The sequence below is a fragment of the Typopeltis vanoorti genome, chromosome 22 (genome assembly GCF_054136105.1).
Source record: "Typopeltis vanoorti isolate ZY-2024b chromosome 22, IOZ_Tvanoo_1.0, whole genome shotgun sequence".
Taxonomy (NCBI): domain Eukaryota; kingdom Metazoa; phylum Arthropoda; class Arachnida; order Uropygi; family Thelyphonidae; genus Typopeltis; species Typopeltis vanoorti.
In genome coordinates, this window is record NC_143570.1 from 71523803 (window position 1) to 71539227 (window position 15425).

At 33.9% G+C, this 15425-nt stretch overlaps 1 long non-coding RNA gene across 1 annotated transcript in view; it reads right to left on the reverse strand.

The window, feature by feature from the left end:
- The window catches only part of LOC150094483 (uncharacterized), a 550669-nt gene that overhangs the window by 203120 nt on the left and 332124 nt on the right, over positions 1-15425 (reverse strand). Inside the window, exon 7 of the long non-coding RNA XR_016550261.1 lies at positions 3191-3353. This is a non-coding gene — a long non-coding RNA (uncharacterized LOC150094483). The remainder of the gene's footprint in view (positions 1-3190; positions 3354-15425) is intronic.

A 15425-nucleotide genomic window follows, 5' to 3' on the forward strand; every position in this document is an offset into this window, starting at 1 on the left:
AAAAACCGATGAATTCAAGAAAGTAAAAAAAATAAAATAAAAATTAGAAAAATAATCTCTTGAAAGTTACCATCAATCGATGTACGTTTGAAATGAAGTAAAGTTTCTAAAATAAAACGTTGCTATTCGAGATATTGATTCCATTCCTATGCAGTATCACCGTTTCCCTTATTTGATTGTGACTACATTCAAATTTGGAGGAAGAGTACATACACATGAACCTTGTCGCTATTGTATTCTATATGCCAGTGAAAATGTAACGAAATTCACTGTTTATCAAGTACACACTGCATACAGAAATAAAATTATATAAAGAAACCTCACGAGTGGAAGCTTAGAGTCACAGGAAACGGTGCAGTAAAAATACTCTTACTTGCAATAGTCACAACGAACTGGACAATACGCATTCAAAGTTGGCGAAGTTTGTAGGCATCATAAATTTAAAAAACGTAGCACACGTAATTTTTGGGCACGAATATTACTTTAAAATTCTATTCAAAATTGAAGCAATTCCAATATCATGCCTATGGAACCCTTCTACACTAGAGATATTCCTATTTTCCTGCATAGGAAGCCAACATTTGAGTTACAATCTGTAAAGTATCCTTCCAGGATTAAATGTTGCACAATATTATATTTCCGTACAATTTTCACGTTTCTTTAAAGTAAAAGGTATTATAAAAGCTATTTAATATATGTTTCTTTTTTCTTAAAATACTGCATTACTCACAATAATATGTTCTTTGTAAAGTTTTTCCCATAAACATCTGAATGGTGTTAGGGAGTGAAGCATGAAAATCGTTCTCTTTTCTTCTCTGCTTTTGCTGTTTTGTAAAGCTTAACCTGTTTATAGGGAAGTGCATGCGGAAAACGTTGAAATTTCTGTAGTATTTCAAGCGGACTACAGAGTAAGTAAAAGCGAAACCGTTTTGCGTCACAGAAACTGAAGGCTGCATACAGAAATAAAATTATATAAAGAAACCTCACGAGTGGAGGCTTTAAAGGAGGTCACAGGAAACGGTGTAGTAAAAATACTCTTACTTGCAATATTCACAACGAGGCTGAGTGTAAAGGAAATCACAACGTACGAACGTTTTATTTTAAAATGCATTATTTTTGAATACATTTTAGAAATAAAAAACAGCACCGTCGCAGGTTGGTCGTGGTTTAAAATGATTAAGAAGTCTTCATTATCGCAATATTGGAATGAGTTGCGCCAACATTAAAAGAGTATATTGTCCGACAGTATGACAATTTTCCAAACAAAAAAAAAAAAAAAAAAAAGCGCGATTGTCGACTAAGAAAACCAAGTGTAACTGACTCATTACGCGTGTCGATTCTTGTATGCGTGATTTCACAAATAACCAAACGAATATCAAAATGCAACAATAATCATTGGTTCTTTCTACACGGATTGTTTTTAATATATATAACATGTTTTATGACATAAGTTTTAGTGAACAGGTAAAACAATCAAGGAATAAAATGCAAACATTGGCAGTAATGTAGCAACGTCTGCAATATTGCTGATGACTTTCTTCTTCTTTACAACCCTGTATTTCATTTTGGTCCAATTGCGCAAAAATTATCAGCGAATCATAAACAATTACGTAAGGAACAAATTATCATTATACAAACATCTCCTGCATTCAACACTCATCAAGGGAATCATTTCAAATTTGATTGTAAATTCGACTGATTGTAAACCGTTTACAATCAAATGTGACTTCTAGAGTTGTCTAAGGAGAAACGGATTAACATAGATCTCATTCCCTCTTTGATTTTATTACCATTAGGCAGAATTATTCAGGAGACCATTTTTGTTTTTATTACGTAAGAAATCATTATATTCGAAATTAAGCTGAAATCAGTCAAACGAGCATACAGAAGGAGAAGGGTGTTTGTGGGCACTTTTTGCTGTTTACGTTGAACGTTTGCATTGAGTAAAACTAGCAAACTTTAATATTCAACTTAGACCCCGAGTTAAAAAATCATAAATTCTGGATTTAACGATTCCGGCAATAATTCAGTGGGTCTCTGCAATTTCTTCGCTTCCCATCTACTGCCAGCTATGAAAATCTTCAAGATTCAATTTATAAAAGCTTCTAATTCCAAAAATTCAACTCACGAAAGCTTCTGATTCAAAGAAATTCTTTGATCTTATATCTCAACAGCACAGAATCTTAAGCTTCAATACAATGTAAAGTACAGAATTTTACAAAACTTTTGGAAGTCCACTATTTCTATTACTATCAAACATTCCTTATACATTCCTTCCCGGTCTTCTAGCGGTTTACGAAGTATTCTATTATCCACTGTCTCTGATAATTGCTTTTGCACTTTATTTCACATAATATTGAAATCTACTGTCGACCAGTTACATATGAAGGCTTTAGTACCTAAGGCCTAGAAAAGTATTCAATCCAAATCCTTTTGTGCAGCAGATGCAAATGTTCCTTTAAAGTGTTCTGTTCGATTTTCCAGTAAAGCCCTCCAGTTAAATCAAGTTCTATCGCAACGCGGTGTTTTGATTAATGCAAAGATATTCTTACTAATACTAACGAAGCTTATTTCCAATAGCTTCTACTATGAATAGCGACTTCGGGGCTTCAGAGAAAAGTTATCTGAGCAACCAATTTGCCTACTCATGGAATTTCAATAACTGTATTTTCATTTACATATTAGTTATCTGAAGTCTTTACAGACGATATATAGGATTGCTTTGAATTATCAAGAAGGCTATAGCTAAATACCTATAGCTTTCTTGATAATAGATCTATAATAAAGATAGATATATAATAAAATATATCTATTTTTATTATATATCTGAAAACTGCCTTCATTCTGAGCTTGGTTCATTAATTGGTTCAATAACGCGAAAAACTTAGTTATTTGAAGTAAATATATTCTTTGGCTCATCCATGCAACTATAAATATACAAGTATAGTCTTTCTGAATGTGTAATTACAATTTTCCCACATTTAACACATTTAGTTACATTAAATACTGTATAGAGCTGGTATGCTTCTCAGTGTACAAAAATGTAGTGTATGTTCCTCTGCTACAAAAATTAGTTTTGGTAGGTATAATTATTATTTATAATTAATTATTATTATTTATCAAGCAAAATGAATTTTATTCACAACAGTATTGCAAGATTTTAAGTTATTTATTCGACATGCTCTCTTACCTTGTGATATATATTAACGACCCTGTCACTGCACGTTTCTACTCCATGGCATATGTCGCAAAATGTAATGGTTTGCGTTCGTTGTTTTGACATTCACCAGCGGATTGTAATAGTGTTCTGAGTAAGGTAATTCTTGTTTGGCAAAGGCTCCTTGGCAGAAGTCCTACAGAGAAAAATTGGAAATTAATTTTTTTCTTTTAAAACTTTCTTTTAAAAGGAAGAAATGGGTATTTGGTGTTGTTGCAAACAATCTAAGGTTGAGGAGACACTGTCAATAGATTAAATAATACACATTAATTGCAGTAAGAATTGGTGTATAGATGAAAAACAAAAAATTGCTTTCTCGATATTCATTTTGTTGGGCTGAATGTGTAAACTATAGTGTTCTTTCAAAAATCAGCCAATAAAATGAACGCCATTAATCACTGCGCTGTTTTAGGCACAGAATTCTTGTATATCAGTCAGTGGGTACCTGACTGAGAATCCTCCTTGAATATAAGATAATGTGTTGTCAGGACATGCATCGCAAAACCAGGATTTCTTCTCTCTAAATAAAATGCTTTCATTTATTTGAGCATTGGGGGGCACATGGAACTACTGCGATTGTAACGTAATGTTTCCATGACAACAAACGGTACAGTCTGGCAAACGTCAACTGTCTGTAACCCAGTTGGTAAATTGCATACTATTGTTTTCAAACATTCTGGATTAGAATCCAACTTCCGCTTGGAGTCACGCTTTTAACTGGTAGGTGTCTTAAATGAGACTGGAATAACAAAACATTGGAACAAAAAGGAACTCTGCTTTTTCGTAATGTAAGGTTTAGATAAATATGATTTTTCCCTGAAAGATATTTTCATAATTAAAAAAGAAGAACAAAAGTATATTTCAGCACACTACCAGCGCAGAACAATTTATTTGCATTTACCTCTTGTTTAGTTTATGTATAATCTTTGCTTAAGTTTTATACAATTTATTGTATAAAATTAAAATGTCTTTTTTTTATTTTTCTTCAGTAATAAGAATTATAAATAAATAATAAAGTATTTCGCATTGCATTCCAAATTAATAACTAGACAAGTAACCATTTTTACATAAGAATCAAACAAATTTCGAAAATGGGATTTCTGAAAAACACTCATTGTTTTATTATTCATTTATGTAGCGTAGCTATCGATTTCTGTATTTCTAATAGACGTTTAAAAATCAAAAACTTAATTTTTCGATAATCCGACACCTCCAAACTGTTTTTGTAATAATGTCAAGGATTGCGGGATTCAATTCATTGGGTAAAATAAAGTTTCAATTCCCTGATCTTAAATCTCAACTAATTACTGAAGTGCGAAGAACACCTCAATTTGGCAAATTTTCATCACTTAACAGTTGGCAGAAAGCCAATAACGTAGCAAACATTGCTTGCATGCATTCACTTAATGACATAATTAAAATAATGACATCATATAACGAGTGTTTTAGGGAGTTTTCTTTATGAAAAACAACTTTGTCTTGAGATTTCCACTTTTGCAAGCGATTTTTGGGAACTTATTTGATGTAAAGTGATGATTTCTCCGATGAGATACTGTACATGGCTTTTAAGAACACTACGCGTTAAGTATGACGAAGGAGAAGGGCATCAGTTTCAGTTGTTTAAAATTTTCTTAACATTAGCAGGATTAGTTGATAGAGAAAAATAAAATCCCAACAAAATGCCAGGTTGTATTTGTTGCATTATATTTTAGGCTCACTGCTATTTAAAGAAAATGAAGTTCGTGTTGTTATAAAAAATTATATGAATAAATTTTTTTCTTTGACTTTAATTTGTAAAAACATTTGTATTTTTTCATCGAAAAATTCTACTAATTGACATGAATGGTAGGAACGAAACCAGGCTTTCTCCTTCTATAATAATTTCTAAGCTATTTTTTCTGTCAATATCTGTTTTAGGTATAGACGTTATTTAATTAAGTTGAATGAAAACTAAAATGGACATTTCAATACTGTGAATATTGAAAGGTGTTTTAAAAAGAAACTTATGGGATTATCCATAGGCTTTTTGAAAACATGGCTTTGAATCGATGAGTTCCAATCCTACTTTAGGTGTTTATGAATATCTCTGATGGGAAATGTATGCCATAAGCCCTTGTGACATGGCGATGGTCTCATCCTAATTATTGGAGCGTTTGAAGTTCCGTGTCTGGTCTCTAGGAAGATTTATCTAATAGCAAGGAGAGCTAATCCTTGTTCTACAAAGAATATTAATGTACAATAAGCAATTTTTCGTCACAAGAAATCGTGTGCAATATATAAATCACTGAATTCATTTTACTACCGAAAAGGTGATTAGTAGCCTTTCATATAACTTATCGATTTGTCTTGGCAAAACGATTTAAATCTGCATTTTTCAAGAACATAACTGTTGTTTTAGGAATTCCTGGTAGGGGTGGAATATCTGCCTTGCTAACATGAAACCATACAACATACATTATCAATGATTTGCATAATGGTCTATTTGCTCTGGGCAGAAACGTGACGAACTAAATTGCACACTGTAGACCATAGGATCGATCTCTCATTCAAAATAATTTATTCTTTTATCTTGTACGAATTGTGTCACTTCCTTTCATCCCTTTTGGAGCTCATTATTGTCCCAAAAGTCATGAATCAATTGGATTGCTTCTAAAATATTTTATTATTGCTTGAAATAGGCCTAAAAACGAAAACTTTCGAAGTATTATATTAAGAAAAGACTACTTTAAAAATTGCACAAAACTGTCTGCTTATTACTTAGTAGCTAACGGGGTAGGCAAGCACTGGTCGGTTGTTTAGACTGTGCTAAAGCAACAAATGTTATGAGTTTGAGTAATATGTCGGTGAATTGTTTATTCGCAGGCCGTCCTTTTTTTTTCCCTTTTTTTTTCAGAATAACTCACTAAATCACCTTCCGTTGAGAAGCCCATATATATATATATATATATATATATACTTCTCATACTGAATGCCACTGAAAGTCTTGACTTCTGACCAAGAGTGTCATCCCTACAGACTGCATTGATGAGGATCTCGGATGAAGGTAATCGGAAGAAACGTACTTAAGTTGGTTAGATAAAAATGTCAATTTCTGTAGGATTTTTTCCCACACAAAGTTGCATTTTATAACTTAACACTAAACGTTAGTCAAAATTTAAGCAATTCCTATCATATATAAACAGCGACTTAGTGTTCACTAAGTCGCTTTTTATTTTTTAAATAGTTGGTAACTATTTATAAAATAGTGATAACACTCGAAACGTTTCTTCCATAGTAATTTATTTATTTATTCATGTGGAATTTCCTCCCTTTTCTTCACCGTCCCTATTTGGGCGAGTTGAGCCCCTTCATGGGGGGTTAAGTATTTATGGCTGCAGATCCGTGTGTTCACGGGACCGGTTTGTCTGCTTGCGAGATGAAAAACCCCAGATAAACTGGGGGGGAAACCCTGCTAAGAAAGATCCTTAAGCTCCTCACATCGGCGACGGGAATCGAACCCAGGACACTCCTTCCCCAGGCATATGGTTGCAAAGCGCAAAACCACTAGGCTAACCGCGCGGACTCCATAGTAATCAAAACTACCTGAACAAAGAATTCTGTGTATACAAAAAAGAGACAAGAGTTCCCTTTTATCTTCTTTGAATAAAAAAATTCTTAACAGTAGCAAGTTTAACATTAAAAACGAAAAATGATTGATGAATTTCTTAAAGTACAGCGCCTTGTAGAATGGCCATTCGATTTACGATTTCAGAAGGATGTCTCAGCAATTATTTTTGTAATGCGTTAGTTGCATTACAACCAGACTGCAAGAAAGCTCTTCCGTTGAGCAAACAACATGGCAGCGATTGTTGAGACCAAGTTTCTGACTAGTTGGATGATGGGAGTCTACATTGGTATATCTTCCGAGAAAAGTTGGCTGCTTTCTGCAAACCACAAAGTGAAAGACTCGGTGATTGTCTAAATGGTAAGGAGTTGTTTGCTTTTTTGCAGGGGATTTCATGCTTTAAGAGATACGCTTAACTTTCGTAAGATTATGTGAAGCCTTTTTGCACAAAGAACTCTGAATAAGAACAAAAATCAGTTAACAACATTCGGCAAATGAATAGTTAATATACATATCTTTGTGGCATATTCACATGTCTTAATTTATATGCTTGACTTGATTTAATTTCCTCAATGTTTTCAACAGTTGTCTTTAGGATCTGTATTAGCAGTAATAAAGTTTAATTCGTATTGTATCGAATAATATATTACAATAAAGTGAGTGCTGTAAAAGGCCTTTTAGTTCATTTCCAGGGTGGTCTTCATGTATCATAGGTCAGCACATTCTTGTCCCATTTAAAACATAAAATTCAAAGTTTCACGGAATAAAATCGCAAATTGAACAAGGTCAGTAACTCATTCTGACATCATAATATCCAGAAAACCTCCGATTCTTCAGATGGTTAAAAGCCAATCTTGCCCCCTTCGAGAATCGCGCGTTTAATTCACCATTTTTGTAAAGTTATGGCAAAAAGAGTTTGCTTCTTGTAACGGCATGCGCAAAGGAAAAATTATGTGTTTCTGTGTATAATCCGTAATCACTTTTATTTAAATTTCATTTTATGCGAGATTTTCTAGCATCATTCAGATTTGCTCAAAAAAGCATTTCGTATGATGTTTTATTTTTTTAGATTCATGAATAAAATAATATGACCATTTCGACTGCAACAGAGATGAACAACTGCTTCTAACAAAGGTTTCAATAATTCGCAACGAACGCTAAATTAAAAATACATTTCACTACGGTATTCTTCATATTGCCAAGTCAAAATTAAAGTCATGTATTTAAGTAGATAACGTGAATTCACCTTAATTTTCGTTTCGAAGAATAAGGCTTTTATTGAATGAAAAGATGATTATAACAAATTTATCCATGTTCTAACATACGAGGGGTACTAGGAAAAATGATATCAAAGCAACTAAAAAAAACACAGTTCCGTAAAGAGCATAAGAAGAAATAGAGAGCGCGGATGTTATCAAAAATAATTTATACCACTACTTATAGACGTCTCCAAATATTATTTGGAGAAGTCTAAAAGTGGACTTCTATATGTAGTTTATATGCCGTAGCGAGCTGAAAGAAACTTCGTAAGGGTATGAAGTTCATTAAATGTTCTGTTACAAACATGTATAGTCATAAACTCCGTGGAAGTATCTCATTGATGAGAGAATCCTTTATGCATGAAGGGAGAAGCACACAATCAGTATTCCGATGTCTATCCATGGCTTTATGTGAACCTCTTTCACTGTTTCTTGAGTTTTTTTTTTTTTTCATTTAATGTAATAAATATATGAGATTCTGCTGTCTTTATAATTTGTAGTGTCATATATTCTGTTACGGGTAATCATTCTGTACGAATGATTTTGCAACATTGAACTGAAGATACTTTCCTTACATTGTTTCTTATTACCTATAGGCAATATGGGAGAATCTCATTTAATGTACTTGTAAATATAAGGTAATAAAGTAATTCAAACAGTAACGCAGAATGTAAAACGTTAAAATAAATTTAACAGAATCCTGCTGAATCCTCTTAAGGGTTCAGCAGGATTCTGTTAAATTCACGTTCTCTTGTTAAGATCTTTGCAAGTTAAGACCTGCTTTTTCAGGAATTTTATAGTCATTTCTTCAGATCGTTTTCGGATAGTTTACGTACTTTAATTAAGAAATTTAATCCGCACCTACTTACGAGTACAATAAGTGTGTAAAGAGTGACGAGAATAAATCTCTTTAACACCCATGAATGGAGAGTCGGTTTATAAGATGAAATTGCTGCCATTATTAGCTAATCAAGTGTGAATAAACATAGCTGTTTTTGTCATGATTATTCACGCATTCGATTTAGTATTTTCTATATTTTTTCCTTCCTGTAAGATCAGTTATTAACCCGATAAAAAGCATCAGTATATGGAGTAGCTTTAAGTGGAATATTCCTCTATACTCTCTTCAATGTTGTAATCTGTAACTATTAGAATGCCTGTAACTAACCCGATAGATCATAAATCGGTTTAGACCTCTGAAGCTGTTATGAAAGCGGCGTTACATTAGGACTAGCGTTCTTAAGATGCTCGTGTCCTGAAGAACAATGAACCCTCATGACACTCCCAGGAGACCCAAATTTATTCTTAATGGATGCTTGATTTATTATCAAACTATAACAACTATAATTAAAAATCGTTTTTCTTCCTTTTACGCTGGCAACTGAGTGTCAGAAGAAAGCGCTAAATATGCACCCCGGAATCAGTACATTACAGCTGGAGAAGTTCGTGTGTGTGTGCATTACACCACGCTTTTCGATTAACTGATTGTCGAGTTCTCGCGATGATAAAACGCGTGGCGTGTTTCTCGCTCAAGTACCCTTTTATGAGCTTAAATGTACATGTAATGACTGCTGGAAGGGTAATTATGCATGAAACCAAAAGAAATCTTTAAACCTTGCTATATAAACTTCGTTCTACTAACATGTTTGTCAGCTCTGGGAAACTGCACATTGATCCTGTAGCTGGCGAGTTGTTGGAGGGCTTAATTACGGACTTGACTATTATGTCGTTTTACTGCTGTTTCGTTTACACTGTCATTAAAACAAATTGGTAGATTAACTAGGACAGGAACTGGCTTACAATGATAAACATCTCGGATTTCTTATGGAATAAAATTGCACAAAACAAGTTAGTTTATATATCTATTCCAAACCAAATGAAATGCATTTTACTCCTCTCTCTTTCTATGTGAAGTCTGTACAATGGTAATTGCTACAAGCTGGGAAAAAAGTCCTATTTTAAAGCTATGTTGATGATGTTTTTCTGCTTTTTTTAAAACAAAAAGTTTAGCGCGTGTTACTCTGATAGTACTCTTATATTCTACATTAGCGTGAGAGCACTGAGATATGACACTACGAGTGAAAAACTCTAATGAACTCACAAAACTGGTGAAATCTTAAATGGTGTGAATTAAAATGCTTTTTTTTCATCTAAACGTTTTAAAAAATACTTTAATTTTCCCTTTAAAGAAACCACTTCTACATATAGTGGCTGAACAACTTATGAAAATGGAGGTTGATTTTTTTGTTGGTTTTTTTTTTATTATAAACAGGACATTACATTTCTTCTGGGTTAATATTCTAATGACGATCTACCTTAACATTCTATATCCTTCTCATTGCATCGTGTTCTGTTTTTCGGAAGTTTGTCTAAACTACACTCTGTTGATGACGAAAAATGAAATTGATGTGTCTGAAATTACCAAACAAACAGAGAAGGAAGACCACCAATTTTCTCTGCAAATAACCAGCGTAAAAGTGCCTCTCGCCATGCGTTAGTGCTCAAGAAACACGATCTAATCCAATTGTCGTGAAACATCCGAACAAGAAATCAATATCATAATAAATATGTAAGTAGCATTTTATATTACTCGATCTCTATTTTTTTGATTTATGCGAGTATTATGAATAACCCCCACGATGGTGTTCACCGTAGTTAGGATACTTCTGGTTTTGCTGTTTCAAGAATAAATTTAATTAGTTATTTAATCCCAAAATTGTCAACACTTGGGACCGTTATCACAAATAACGATTTTTTTTTTCAGAATAAACGTAATGTAGATAAAAAAAAACAGATCATTTGATCTTTGGCAATGATATTTCACTTTCAGATCAGTTTCAGTGTTTCCAGAAATATAGCAACCAACTCATCTCCTCTACGTTTTGACCATCCTTTGGCGAGTGTGCATTATCCAAAGACTGACATTCAGAAAGATTGACATTCACATTAGATCCATTTTTTCAGAGTTAATAAAAGGAAACGTAAAAATATAAATTACACTGACGCTACTTCATTATATTATAGATCACTTCGTGTAGACTGTTGAAATAAGAAAGCCGCTAATACTAAAGAATGTTATTAACTCATAATATATCCGTCCTATTTGAGATCACAAAAAGGTCATCATCTACGGCTATCGCTAAGGATTTAAGTTTACAACCCACGGATTTTCTTTGAAGGAATCGTCAGTGTAATATTCCTTTATAAAAAAAAAATTGAATTTTCAAAAGTATCCGAAAATCTGTCACAACCAAAGTTGACCGACGTAAGCTAAATTGATGCAGTAAGTTCAAAAGCCCAACTTTGAATTCTGATTTAGAAATCAATTATTTAATCCTAATAGGTTTCCTAGTATATATGATATATTTCGACTTTTTATGACGAAAGCAAAGTATTTGATTTTAAAGAAATCTGAGCCATACTGCAATAATGATTTTTCATTTTAAATTCTGAAATGTATGCGTTCAACATGTTCTTTTAAATGGATTAATTTATAATAACTGAAATGGGATCTGCTACTTGCCTTGCGTAATATAATTGTGTAACATTTCGCATATCATTTTCCACTAAAAATTGCCGATTGCGATAAAAACTAAAATAGCTCGCACCATTTTAATAACGATTCCAAATGGCGGAGTTAACTGAAATGCAACCTGAGTGAAGTTACTGTGCACATGCCGATAGTGGCGTAGCTAGAGGGGAGCGGGGGAATCCGCTCCGAGCAGCACTTTGCGTTTAAGAAATCTTACCATACTGTCTACAGAACAGCAACTGAGTGATGAAATATACTTCGACAATGTCATCGACGATTTTGCTAACACAAAATCGTCGCAAAATGCAAGAAAAATAAAATTTTAGAATGTTGGAATTAAAGTTTTACTTCAAAAATAAACATAGTTTTAATTTATTTCCCTATACGAGTACGTAGTTTTGACTTTTTGTAGTACAGTATTTTTGGTGTGTATTGAGAGGGGAGGCAAAAACTCTATCTACGCCACTGCATGCCCACAAAGTAATCTAATTTTTTTTACTTGCTCCCGCTCACTAAACGTTATTTGCAAACCTATATACATTTTGTACTGTAGGCAGACTAAGGATATATATATATATATATATACTTTTTTTGTATTTTTCAATTAGTTTTTTTACATAGTCGAGAAACACTGCTCTAAAAACCAAACCTAAAACTTTTTCAAGACTCTAATAAGCGGGGTGTTGGTCTCACTACGTCCATAACATTCATCTCCCACCGAAAGATAATCGCATACATCCATGTCCATAGTGGGCTTTGAACCCGCGGTCTGTTAGTTGGAGAGTGGGAATGAGAGTCACTCGGCCAACCAGGCACAAAATTAACGAAACATAGTTGAAAATTATTCGTTAAAAAAAAAGTCTGATCCAATAAAAGAAATCTCGAAAAACGCGGTAACCATACTTTTGTTTAAAATCTGTAATTAAAGTTGGCTAATAATTTAATGTGGCGTTTGCAGAATTCTCGATCACTATTTGTTATTAGTAAATGGCATATAGTGTGTTTCAGGGGAATAGTAAATAGTGAATATTTTGGTGGGATTAATACTTCTGAGTAAAAAATTAATACGAACATGTGTCCATTTGTCAATAGATGCGGAGATACAGCTTTTTGAAACTAGCACGTACAGTTGCGATGAGCTCGCAGCCCTCTGAATCAGATGTGCTCAAGAAGCAGTTTCTCAATTTCGTGTGTGAAGTGTTAAGAATGCTGCACGTCTTTACACATGCTGATGTGGTATGATGTGATGTTCGTTTACGGTTTTTGTAATGGAAGTGTCTGTTTGCTGCTTGCAGAGAATGCCATCGGTGGTTTCCTTACTGCAGAGTACCGGATTCAAGAGTATTTATAACAAACTGTGTGAGACGGTTTCCAGCAGTCATATTTCTTCCGAACGTGAAAACGTACTCCTGCTACAAGCATGGATAATTTCTGCACTTATCGGTATTTCATATACAAGGGTATGGTGAATATTAAGTGAGCAAGTTTCGTATCCATTTCACATACAGCGAGTGCAACACCCTTGTGATGAAAGTAGGCGATTGGAATTTTGTGGGCGAGTAAAGGCTAATCCTAATTAATTCCATTAATAATGTTCAGCGATGAAGCTACTTTCACCTGTGATGGTATCAGCAATACCCATCGGTGGTCCGACGAGAATCCACACCGCTGTAGAAACAAATTTCCAACATCGCTTCTCTGTAAACATGATGTGGGTATGATCGACAATCACTTGACTGTGCCTGTTGTGCTACCAAATCATCTAACAGGGCCTATTTATCTACAATTTCAGCAAAAGAAACTTCTACTATCATTGGAGGATGTTCCCTTGATTACAAGGAATAGGATGTTCTTTCCGCACGACGTATCTCCTACACATTTTAGCAATTAGGTGACTAAATGGAACTTTTCCTGAACGATGGATTGGATTGGCCGCGGTGGTCCCGTTCATTAGCTACGAAGGTCTCGAAGACCTCACTCCCTTAGATTTTGATTTGTGGGGATGTATCAAAAGCGAAGTATACAAAGAAAAGGTAAATAAAAGAGATGAGTTGATAGCTCGCATCAATTATAATGCTGCCCTCATAAAAGAACCACAAGAGTTGAGTCGCAAGTGCATCGAGTTCGGTGGTGGAATTTTCGAACATTTATTATGAACAGTAAATTACAGTATTTGCCAATGATTTGTGTTTTGTATCATTCAAGCAGTCAAATTCGAACAATAACTATTTACTGTTCTTTAATATCTCTCGTAAAAGATTTTTCAAATAGATGTATCTCCGCATCCATTGACGATTGGACACACGTTTAAATGAACTGTTTACTCACAAAAAATGTATGAATATTTTGGTTGTGTTTACATTAAACTCAACCAAACTTCATCCCTCTCTCTCACACACACACGCACATGCAAGTTATACTGAAAGTTCTTGATTGTATTGCTTCATTTGCTTAAGATCTTTGATAGCGGTAGTAGCAATTTCAAAAACTTACTGATAAACATTTACTGAAATAAGATATGAAGAATGAAAATGAACGTAGGAAATTTTATGTGCAAGATTTGGATCTTCTAGGCCTACTAATCAGATGATTCAAAATTTCAGAATGAGTCACTTTCTGCAGCATTAAGTAACTTGAAGCTGATTTTTTACAGTAGAATATGAAGGCTTATATGTAGGCTAAAAGGTGGAATTACTACATTCTTTCAGGTTCAAAAATTAGAGAATTTTCTCACAGTTGCATTTGTTTTGCAAGCTGTCTGAATACTTAAATTTGCCAATTGTCCAGAATTTTTTTCCGGTATTCTTCAATTTCTGAAAAGAGACGACGATTTCTTATATATACGACAAAATTTCGTTTCCTGTTTTGGGATCTTTTTTTTTTCATTGAGATGCAAGAATAATTTGCAAAAGACGAAGGAAAAATCAGCGAATGTTGAGATTTTTTTCTTTATATGTAGTTTTTCTTTGTTGAGGTTTGCACATTTCATCGCGTTTGGTTTAAGTGAAGACATCCTGTGCACGTACTTGAACCCTCCCATGTTTCTACACATGCCCTGATTAGCGATGATAGATAATCAGTAGATATTCACTACTCTGCAATCGAAGACCTTCACGGAGAATTAATTCGTAATCAGTAAGAGATAAGTCATTCATAGGCCTTTTAGTTTTGTTTCTCAATACACTTCTAATATTCCTAAAAGGCTGGCTGTTTCTCATTTGGTTTCTCGACCTTTTTCATATAATTTATTTCTGCGATCCTAAAATCGTGATCTTGAGAATCACTGATTCTCAAGATCAGATATTTAAAAATCCATAATTTACATAATTATCATGTACATTACATGATAATTTTGTAGGTATAATGTTATTATACCTACAAAATTGGGCAACCAACTCGAATACGAGTTATTTCTAAATATATCACTAAATTATCAACTGATGTTTCTTTTGTTGGTTTTATTGCTTTTCGTCTAATCAGTTTTCGGATTAGACGAAGAGTAATAAAAGCCTCTGTCCCTACAAGAAAAAATTAGAACGAAAACTCATCTGCGACAGATGGGCGACGGCTCGCAGATATATGAAAAGTGGTTTGCGCTGTAATATACTGCAGTCAGCCATATCTGCAGGTCAGGAGGAGTAACGAAGCTGCGTAAATTGCACAAAGGAGCGAAGGTAAAGACGAATCACGATCGTATTATGGCCATTGTGTCAAATTGCTTTTCAAGAAAAGTTTTTCGACAAAAATCGTCTCACTTTGAGAACAACAAAGAGTTTGTAGATAAACGAAAGCAATCGGAATAAACTCTGCTCG